Consider the following 9,864-nt stretch of genomic DNA (forward strand, 5'->3'; position numbering starts at 1 on the left):
TTGAAAGGTCCTTTAGTTCCTTTTGAAATTTCATTTTTTTTCTTTTAGTTGAAATGGACTTTTGAAGTACAAATCCTCTAGAAACTCATTCAAAAGAGAGAAGTAATGTGACCCTTCAAATTTTTCAGAAACATTTGAAATATATTTGAATAAGGGAAAACAAAAAAGATTTGAAAGTGGCTTAAAATTCAAATTCAAACCCAATTATGACTTATTTGGGTGTTATTCAAATTCCTTTTCTCCTAAAAATAAATATTTGGAAATAAGGGTAAAATGATTACTTTCAATGAAAAAAAATTAGAATAAAATAAATTTAAAGTCACTTTGGTATTTTAAAAGTGATTTTTATTGGCTTTTAATGCAGCAATAGCAATATGTGAATTTCGAGATTTTATAGTTACTTTATTTGAAACAGAAAAATTGTTCATCTTATTCTTTGTACTTTTATGAACTTTTTTGTATATTATATGCCTATATACTATTTTTATTTCATTTGTTTCTTTTGATTTTGATTTTATGTGTTTATAAAAACAGAAAATGCTATTCATCTGTATACTGTTCATCGTGGCGACTCACTACTGTTTGTCGCACATATGCGCAACATAGCAGTTGCAGCACTCCGCCCAACTATAGCGCGCCCCTGTTTTTTTATCATGGACCAAGCCCAGCCGGTCACTTCCCTTCATTTTTTCTCTCTTTTCTTTTGTTTCACAATTTTCTTTTCTCTTGGGCCGAATAGCGCGCCCTTCCTTTTCCCGTACGCTAGTAGTCTTTATTTTTGTTTCCGTTTAGTCCCACATTGTCTAACTATAGATCTCCGAGCCTCCCACCAACCTATACATAGAGACCCAATGTATAAAAAAATCATCCAACTCGGGTTAAATCAATCTTTTGGTAGCTTCACACACAAAAATATATTATTTCTTCTCTTCCGAAAGTCGCCTCCTCCCTAAAGTTGTCTCTTCTCTATGTCCGTATTTTCCTTTACTCTTGTAGTTTAGTTCCCGTAGTTTAGGCCACAGCTGTGCGTAAACCGGCTGATGGTATGGGTTTTTAAACCGCCTTGCCAGCCGTTGATATGCATTAATTTGGGCCGCTTGATCCCTGAACCATAACATCACTTCCATTGTAACAAAGCCTATATATATCCAGCACCGATTTGTGCATCCCCGCTCCCGCGCAATGAGCTTCAGTTAGCCGACATGCACTAGCATAGCGCTCAGGTAGTAGCGGTCGTGTCACCTGTCAAATGCCGACGAGCTCACCATGCACGTACCATGGTTGCAGCAATGTCGCTGCTGTGACCACCCCTTGAAGCTCTGGTGAGGTTTCGACGGCACGGTGATGCTCCATTGCAGCACCCGTGAGGTTCCAGCGGCCGACGATGCTCTATTGCATCAACGGTGATGCTCCGGCGGGGCGACAATGCTTCAACACAGCACCGACGATGCTTTGTTACAGCACCGACGAAGCTCCGGCGGCCCCGACGATGCTTCATTGCAGCTCCGGCGAGGTTTCGACAGCCTGATGATGCTCCATTGCAGCACCCGTGAGGTTCGATGGACGATGCTCTATCGCCAGCACCGGCGGGCCGGCAATGCTCCAACACAACACTGGTGCTGCTTTGTTGCAGCACCGGCGAAGCTCTGATGGCCCCGACGATGCTCCATTGCAGCTCCAGCGAGGCCCCGTCTGCTGGACGATGCTCCATCGCAGCACCGGTAATGCTCTTGCGGCTTGAGAATGCTCCATCACAACACTGGTGACGCTCCGTTGTAGCACTGACGAATGATGCATCGCAGCGCCAGCGTACCTCTAGGCATCGTGAGTGGTCCACCGCAGCACCAGCCACGCCAATGGCTAATGGAGCAAAGGCACGTCGCTGGAGGGTTCACAACAGAGGCGCCGCCCCACGGCCCACCCATCGCACCACCCGGAGTGAACGACGACGACCTCGCAACACCTGTATCGAACCACAGTGCAACACGAGAGCAGCAAGCTTCGCGAGTGCGGGACCTCGCACCCTCGCTCGTAGTAGGGGCCACCAGCATCCTTGCAGCAGCTGCGTCCATGAGATCTGATATGTCTCCAACATATCTATAATTTATGAAGTATTCATGTTGTTATATTATCATTCTTGCATGTTTTACAATCATTTTATAGCAACTTTATATCATTTTTTGGGACTAACCTATTGACCTAGTGCCCAGTGCCAATTGCTGTTTTTTGCTTGTTTTTTACATCACAGGAAATTAATATCAAATGGAGTCCAAACACCGCGAAATTTTTTGTGGATTTTTATGGACTAGAAGACTAACAATGGGCCAGAGCAGCACCTGGGGGTGATCTGTGGGGGGGCACAACCCACTAGGGCGCGCTTGGGGGCCAGGCGCGCCCAGGTGGGTTGTGCCCACCTCGGGGGCCTCCCACACACCCTCTTCGCCCTATAAATTCTCAAATATTCCAAAAACCCTCGGGGGTAAACCTAGATCAGAAGTTCCGCTGCCGCAGGCCTCTGTAGCCACAGAAAACCAATCTAGACCCCGTTCCGGCACCCTGTCGGAGGGGGGAATCATCTCCGGTGGCCATGTTCATCATCCCGACGGCCACCATGATGAGGAGGGAGTAGTCCACCCTCGGGGCTGAGGGTTTGTACCAGTAGCTATGTGTTTAATCTCTCTCTCTCTCGTGTTCTTGAGATGTCACAATCTTGATGTATCGCGGGCTTTGTTAATATAGTTGGATCATATGGTGTTTTCCCCTCTCTATCTTGTTGTGATGAATTGAGTTTTTCCCTTTGAGATTTCGTTGTTATTAGATTGAATACTTTCATGGATTTGAGAGCACTTGATATATGTCTTGCATATGAATACTAGTGGTGACAATGGGATATCATATTGATTCACTTGATATGTGTTTTGGCATTCAACTCGCGGATTCCCGCAGTGACATTGGGGTAATCTATGCATAGGGGTTGATGCACGCTCTCATCTTTTGTTTCTCCGGTAGAAATCTTGGGGCACTCTTTGAGGTTCTTTGTGTCAGATTGAGTATTATGAATCTGAAATTATTTGGTGTTATTTTAGTACAAACTCTTGGATAGATCGATCGGAAAGAATAGCTTCGAGGTGGTTTCGTACCCTACAAACAATTTCTTTGTATGTTCTCCGCTAGATAGGAACTTTGGAGTGATTCTTCATTGCACATTGAGGGACGGTTATATGATCCAATTATATTAGCATTGTTGAGAGATTGCACTAGCAAAAGTACGGACCCTAGGCCTCATTTTCAAGCATTGCAATACCGTTTTTGTGCCCGTTTACTATTTGCTACCTTCCTGTTTTCATTTATTCAGATTATAAAAATATATTTCTACCATCAATATTACACTTTTATCACCATCTCTTCGCCGAACTAGTGCACCTATACAATTTGCCATTGTATTGGGTGTGTTGGGGACACAAGAGATTTCTTGTATTTGGTTGCAAGGTTGTTTGAGAGAGACCATCTTCATCCTACACCTCCCACGGATTGATAAACCTTAGGTCATCCACTTGAGGGAAAATTGCTACTGTCCTACAAAACTCTGTGCTTGGAGGCCCAACACGAGTCTACAAGAATAAAGTAGCTTGTCATTTACTCTTGTGGTTCACTTATATCATATGAGTAAATTTTTGAATAAATTGAATGTCATGAAGTTGAAATCATATCATGCCTAGTGGTAGCTTCACATTGGGTTTAGAAAGTGAAATCATTTGAGGCTTGACAATCACAATATTGGGCATACAAGCAATTCATGAATGATTAGTAGAAGGAAGAGAACTTTCACATGCAAATACACTATCCTAGAAATCTTTTGTGATTGTGAGCCCCCATCAAAATATTATATGTCAAAATTGCTGATGTTGGACAAGGAAGGCAATGTAATGATTTATGTTTGTTCATATTCACATAGAAGTTATATTGTCATAGATCCTTCAACATGTGGTGCTTGCCCCCCATCTTTGCTAGCCAAAAATTCCGCACCAAGTAGAGATGCTACTTGTGCATCCAAAACCCCTTAAACCCAAATCTTATTTTCAAGGGTCCACCATACCTACATAAGGATTGAATAAGATCCTTAAAGTAAGTTGTCATCGATGCAATAAGACAATAAAAATTGATTCTAAAAGTGTTAGATCATTTAGTGTAAGAGAATATTGAGAGTTGTACGAACTTGTGATGGCAAAGAATAAAAGCGACAGACTGCATAATAAAGGTTGCTATCATAAGGGGCAATATAACGTGACGTTTTTTTGCACTAAGGGGTTGAGCATAAAAACAAATAAGCGCATGGCAACCTCTGCTTCCCTCTGCGAAGGGCCTATCTTTTACTTTTATGTATTTACTTTCATGCAAGAGTCAAAGTTTTTCTCTCTATTCCTTTTTATTTTTCTCTTTTGGCAAGCATCATGTGGTAAGGAAAGATCTAGGCGCATATATCCAGTTGGATATGGGTAGCATGAGTTATTATTGTTGACATCACCCTTGAGGTGAATATGTTGGGAGGAGAAATTATAAGCCACTATCTTTCTATGTGTCCGGTTGAAACGTTTTGCTCAAGTATATGTGGTGTGTGTTAGCAATCATAGAAGACTATATGATGGTTGATTATGTGGAGCTCTTACTGAAACTCTGTTGAATAAGTTGAATTACAATTGCTTGGTGACTGATAACATATGTTGTTGAGTTTCAAGAGAATTCATTTTTTGAACCTTAACATGTGAATTGGTTGCTACTATAACATGAGAAGTTTTATAAGAAATAATTGTTGTTATGATGCTAGGAAAAGTGATTGAAATTATCATTGATCAAACTTTTGCACTTTGCTAGCATTCACACTTCATAAATTATTTCTTTTATCATTTACCTACTCGAGGACGAGTAGGAATTAAGCTTGGGGATGCTGATACGTCTCCAACGTATCTATAATTTATGAATTATTCATGTTGTTATATCATCATTCTTGGATGTTTTACAATCATTTTATAGCAAGTTTATATCATTTTTTGGGACTAACCTATTGACCTAGTGCCCAGTGCCAGTTGCTGTTTTTTGCTTGTTTTTTACATCACAGGAAATCAATATCAAATGGAGTCCAAACACCGCGAAACTTTTTGTGGACCAGAAGACCACCAATGGGACAGAGTAGCACCTGGGGTGCCCCGACACTACAAAAAAAGACACTTCCGTGATGATACGTGTTTGTCACAGTAGGTCACGTTTTCTGTCATGCATGTACATCCATGACAATTTTATGATAGAATCAAGATAGTCATACCTGTGTTGTCGTAGAAGTGTTCCATGACATTAACAAAATTATCATCACGGAAGTGTCCACTTCCATGATGATAAATCGCACGTCATAGAAGTGCTTTTGTCAAGGGTGACCGACACGTGGGATCGACCATAACGGTCGCCGTTAAGCTATCGGGTCCAGTTTGGATCTGATAACCCGTTAACAGTCCAGACCAATGGGGATTTTCCACATGTAAAATTCTCATTGGCCGGAGGAAACACATGTTGGCTCAACATTCGGATAGATGTCATCCACTCATTAGACAGGAGGCGCCTATGATACATGGACACGTGGCACGGCCTAACAGAGGCCCATTCCGGTGAAAAGGCCGGCCCAGCTTAAGGCCCACCATGTTTTTTCAGACACTAGTGGGCTGGCCTGTTAATAGCCTGCCGTGTTTTGGGTCAAATTGAGGCCCATACCGGATCAGGCTCGTTCACAGCCTGCCGTGTTTTGGGCCAAATTACGGCCCATATCGGATCAGGCCCGTTAACACGCCATTGTTCTTTTGGTCCCATACTAAGACATGTTTGTATTTCACCCTGTTAAATGCCCATTTACCAGTTTGGCCCGATAATAGTTTCGGCCTGTTAGCGGCCCATGGTGCATCTGGGACGTTGTCGGCCTGGTTTAACTTTAGGCCACTTAACGGCCCATGCAGAAACTGGGCTATTTCTTGTCCGAAGTAACTTTAGGCCTCCTAACGGCCCGTAGTCTTCGTGGATAAATTTCGGCCCAACTGGCCTATTGGCCTGTTAATGGCCCCTGTAACAGTTGGGCCTAATTACAGTCCGCATTGAATCCGTCCTGCTTACAGCCCATCTGATAATGGCCCGTGACACTTTTAGGCCTATGGCCCGCGTAGATAGCGATCTGCTTAAAGCCCATAATTTTATTGGGCCAAACATGCCCGAGATATATTTTGGCCTATTAACTGCTCGTCCTATTTGGGCCAAACATGGGCCTTAGGTAATTTCGACCTATATTGGCCCGTGATTTTTTTGGCTCAACGCTAGCCCAATCTAGGTTTTAGCCTGTTAAAAGCCCATGGTATTCTCCGGCCCAGCTGGACAGAACTTTACTCGGCCTGTTAAAGGCGGGAAACAACTATAGGTTTAGACCTGCTAATGGCCCAAGATGATTATAGGCCCAAGTTTTGGCCCATATGAGTAACGGGCCGGCCTGAAGACCGACAACACTGAGATCCACTGAACCTTCCGGCCTAAATTATAGCATACCGACCAAGAATAAACCTAGACTACACAACAAAGAAATTACACCATATTACATCCCCTCGGCATCAAAGTTCGGCGCTAGTGATAATGAAGGGCAACCAGAAAGCAAATTACATAAACTGGGTAGGTCGCCACCAGTGGAAGTTAACAGGCAAACAAAATAATAGACATAACCAATAGCATTTCAACACAGTTCAAGACAGGTTAGCCTGGCCCAGGAGCTGCAACACAAGCAGCTTAGTAACCTGATGAGACTGCGCTTCTTTGGTGCTCATATCCACCAACTTAAGCTACATAGCATCAATAAACGTCCTGTACTTACGATTAATCTTGCATAGAGATTGGAGTTCCAGTCGTATTTGAGCGGAAGCATGTATTTCTGCTTGAATTTTAGACTGAAGAAGTCGAACAGATTCAGGCGGCGACTTCATCGAGCTTGTGTCACTGAGTAAGTTTGTCACTACATCAAAATATGACTTCATGGTTGTATCCCTACCCTCAATATGTGTTGCCTTTTCCTATGGAATATGTGTTAGAGGGACAAACAATGGGTTCGTCTCACTATCATTGTGGCAGTTCTTCCTAGCAGCAGTGTTGTCACCCTGAAAGAGAAACAAGTAGGTAGATAACAGGTTTTGCACGTATAAGCATCAGCGCTGTCAATTCATCTCATTTCTTTGTCAGAAATAAAGAGACATGGCTTAAAATAGCATTAACATAATAGGAATTGTTCATAGTTAAGACAATAGGAAATGGCATTGTGCAGGAGTGGCCAGGTTCACCAGACCACTGGATTATAGATCAAGAACACAACGTATAAGCATGAATGGTGAGTGCACTGTCAATTTGTACAATTTCAGATTGGTAAATAAAGAGACACGATTTAAATAACATTAATATAATATGGCATTGTTCATAGTTGAGACATAGCAGGATATGACATTGTGCTGTTGTTGGTAGTCTCACCATACCACTAGATTCTAGATCAAGAACACAAGCATACACATAGTGCTAAATAAGATAACTTGCTATGTTTAGTTTAATTTACATGGTACGAATAAGGAACTAGATTGTTAACTAAAGACTGAAATTGATAAGGACAAACTTATGTTTATGTACTTCTACTTTATAAACTTCGAACAAGCAATTTGATGTAGACGACAAAAATAAACAACATTTTCACTCATAGCTATCCAAATATAAACAAAAGAGTTTGAAGGCTCGAGGAGGACAAACTTACATTAGTAGTGAAGACACGCTCTATAAAGGCCTTGTCCATATTGATGGGGGGGGGGCAATTCAAGAAGTTTACCGCACACTCTTCTTCAAGAGTATTGCCTTTATTCTACATTTTGTTAAGAGTAAATATAGATGTGAAAATATAGGAACAAATGGCGATTATTTAACTTAAGATGCAGAGTACAAATGTAAATACAGCATACAGGCAGAAGGCACTGACAAGAGCAATGCGGAGCTAAACTTCTTCAGTAACATTGGTTTTATTCAATATTTTGGCAAGAGTAATTGTGGATCTGATGTGTAGAAAAATGGAGGACAAGGTAAAATAAGCTGCAAAGTGTACATGAAGAACTAGATGACAAATATAAGTACAATGATGAAGGACAACAGATACTTACAAGAACAATGCAGAACTAAATTTCTTCATAGGCATTGGGTTTATTCTACATTAATTTAAGCATTAATATAGATCTGATAATTTGGAGCGAACAGTGGATAAGCAAGCTATAATGCACAATGATGTCACATAATCCACCAGGTATGAATGTAAGGACAGCGATAGGACAATAGGTACTCACAAGAGCAAAGTAGCGACCAGCATAGTTGCGATATCCTAGGTTTTGCGGCACTGGTTTGATCGCTAATATACATCGGGTGCTATGTGATTTATCCGGTTGCACTACCTCTTTCAAGGACTTTGCTTGTACTCATTCAGGTTCTGCAATCACCCTTTTCCTTTTGAATGTCTGAAACACAAGAACAACATTTGAGTGAAAAAACATGGTATGACAACAAATGGAATAGGTGTTGATAATGGATGGGCATGGCATCTTCACATATATCATGAGTAAACTAAGCAGATGGCGGTGCAACGAATCAAAAGAAATGCAAGACACCTTGCAAGATATGTGCAACCAATAAAACCTAGCCAAATTAGAACAGGCACCTTATTGGGTGAACAGGATAGGCCATCTGCCTTTGACTCCTTGAGCTGAGAAGAGTCATTAGGATCATATTCTAAATACGAATCTATAGGTCGGGAGCATGTGGGTTTCATTGCATCCACAATGGACCTCAATCCCTTGATGTCAAGTTTGTTACCCATTGAACTATTCCACAATATTCTTCTGATGTGTGCTTCTTATATTCATTGTGATTACGTACAATATATGTAAAGCATTAAAACATAAATAGTAGTGAGATTATCTTTGTAATGCAGAGGATATTGTAATATAATTGTGCTATCACTGCATTCTGATGAGAGAGCCCATGTGTGCTATAATATGGTGAGTATATTAATATAATCTGGCACAACTACACAAAAACTAAGCTCCCTGTTGGGGGCCCCAGATGTAAGGATGGCAGACGATAGGTTCATCATATACCGTATAGAAAGTTTATTGCCAAACCATGATAACGAGAGCGCAGAGCCAGTAGGCAGATCGTAGTGTAGATAATAGGGGTACACCATAACCACCATAAATAAATCGAGAAAGTGGAACTAGCTGGAAAACATAGGGTTTTGCGACTACTAATATGCAGCCTATCGATCACCTACAGGCCAGCTCTATTCATCTGAAGGCGCACAACTATTACTATCAGTTTAGTCTATCAAAGACTGCGTGGCTCCCACCATTTCTGGGGTATTATGGCAGACCAATTCGAAGTGCGAAATCATTTAGCAGAACCGCCCAATAGAGGTGTTGACTGCAGATGTCCCTGCTCCCCTTCCTGACAAGAAACATACTGTGCTTACTAAAGAAGAACAGAAGAGGAACATGTTAAAGAACAGAACAGGAAGCATATTCTGCATGTCTGCATGCAAGTCGCGTGACTTTTGTCATTTGGGCCAGTCGACCATTTCAGGTGGTTGGATGAAGATCCTACATCTCCTAGCCCTTCTTCTTCCTCGTCTCTGATTCTTCCCATACAGAACACCGCACGGGCCGCCGGCCAAACCACCGCCTCCACCGCATGTGTTCCTCCGCCACCCCACCCCCACCCCGCCCCCACCTGCGTCGAGTTTTCTTTGTTAGGCAAGGCCCCACCACC

Source organism: Triticum urartu, chromosome 2 (assembly GCF_003073215.2).
Source record: "Triticum urartu cultivar G1812 chromosome 2, Tu2.1, whole genome shotgun sequence".
NCBI lineage: Eukaryota > Viridiplantae > Streptophyta > Magnoliopsida > Poales > Poaceae > Triticum > Triticum urartu.